General features: G+C 44.1%; 1 pseudogene; it reads right to left on the bottom strand.

The window, feature by feature from the left end:
- Nucleotides 1-286: 286 nt before the first annotated feature.
- LOC116585586 lies at nucleotides 287-1,489 on the bottom strand (annotated as a pseudogene).
- Nucleotides 1,490-1,968: the final 479 nt, after the last annotated feature.

Here is a 1,968-nt window from a genome sequence, read left to right on the forward strand (position 1 = left end):
TCGATCCCAGGACCCTGGGATCATGACCTGAGCTGAAGGCAGCTGCTTAACCAACTGAGCCACCCAGGCGTCCCTATACTACAATTTCTTTATCTATCCATGGATGAACGCTTAGGTTGTTTCTGCATTTTGGCCATGATAAGTAATGCTGCAATGGACACAGAGGTGTAATACACAAAAACCATACTGTTTTGATCTATTCTTCCCCCTCACTGCCTTTGGTCAGATTGTTATTCAGAATTAGGTGTCCAAGATGATTAGACATTCATGGAACAAACATTTAAGTTTAGGCAGCAGTCTTCTTTTCTTCTGTGGTGGGTTTCTTTTCTGCAGGCTTCTCTTCTCGATAACTGCATTTTTTTTTTCCCACCAGAGGCTTCTTCTGCTCCTTCATGCCAACAGCCTTCTTTCCTGTCTTCCCTATCACAGGCTTCTTGCCTGGAACCCTTCTCATCTGAGTTGGCTTCCAGTGCTTGCTGCTGCCTTATCCATCTGGAGTTTGTAATTCTTGCTCCAGGGAAGAATGGTTATTCCGGCTCCTGGTCTTGGCATATGGGTTTAGCTTCAATACGATTCACGGGGTTTTGTATGGATTCCACTTTAGGACTCTACCATGTGTGGTGCTCAGAGGGCTCTTTGGATCTCTGAGCTTTTCCACAGATCATCTCACCTGCGGGAAGCACTTTTGGTCCGAAGGCAGAAACGTCCCACATGCTCTCCAGGGGCCAAGTTTCCAAGTGTTCAGTTTGCTTCCATTAAGGAGAGTCATTCCAAGGATGTTTCTGAAGGCCTTCACGGTACTGTTGTCCTCATTATAAAGGAGGCAGGGTCTTTCCTGTGCTGTATAGGACACATTTGGCCCTTGCCAGCTCTCATTTGCTGAGAGGCATAGACCTTCTTGATACCACTCCAGGCGTTCAGTTTCCGAAGAAGCAAATCAGGCTCCTTGGCCTTCTTGTAGCTTTGAGTTTTATCTCTGACCACCAAAACAAGTTCAGGCATTTTCTCAATTTGCTGACCTTTAGACATGCCCAGCGCTGGTAAGGCCAAAGGCGGCCTGGGCGGAGCACGTGGCCTATCGCTTCTGTTGTTGTGTTCACTCTGCGTTGCCTATGGTGTCGGGTCTTGGTCGGTGCAAACACGCAGCCCCTTGACACATATTTTCAAAACCACCCTGGCAAGAACTGTGAGTCTCACTGACTCGAACTCTAGAAATCTGAGCCCCAAGACTCAGGATTGGTTTGCTGACATGCTAATTCACTGATAGCACAGTGAATTCACTGTTAGTCTATTGTCATGCTAATTCATTGATAGTCTATTGTTTTTGCACAAGTTGGTGTGAACAAAGTTTACAATACCTGGTCAATTGGGAGTCTTGAACACAGCAGGCAAAGTGACATTTTTGCCAGAAGATTCCCTCTTTTTGAAGTATACTGATACCAGTGGGCAGGCACATGCCATGGCAGGGAGAGAAAGAAAGCCATGCTCCTCTCAAGCTCACTGGCTTCCAGAGGAAAAACTATTTTGATCTCTTGATTTTTTTTTTTTCAGACTAATGTTCTTGTTTTCTTTAGATGAATATCCAGAAGTAGAATTGCTGATCACATGGTAGTTCTATGCTGATCACATGTTTTGAGGAACCTCCATATTGTTTTCCACAGCGGCTGAACCAGTTCGCATTCCCACCAACAGTGCATTAAGGCTTCCCTTTTCTCCATATCATCACCAACAATTATTATGACTAGTCTTTTGGATAAAGGCCATTCAAACAGGTGTCTGGTGATACTTCACTGTGGTTTTGATCTGCATTTCTCTGTTTAAGGACATAGAGCATATTTTCATGTACCTGTTGTCCATCGGTATGGCTTCTTTAGAAAAATGTCTGTTCAGTTCTTCTTCTTGTTTTTAACTGGACTTTTTTTGCTATTGAGTTGTATATATTTTGGATATAAGCCTCTTCACAGATAT

Source organism: Mustela erminea, chromosome 3, assembly GCF_009829155.1.
Source record: "Mustela erminea isolate mMusErm1 chromosome 3, mMusErm1.Pri, whole genome shotgun sequence".
Lineage (NCBI taxonomy): Eukaryota > Metazoa > Chordata > Mammalia > Carnivora > Mustelidae > Mustela > Mustela erminea.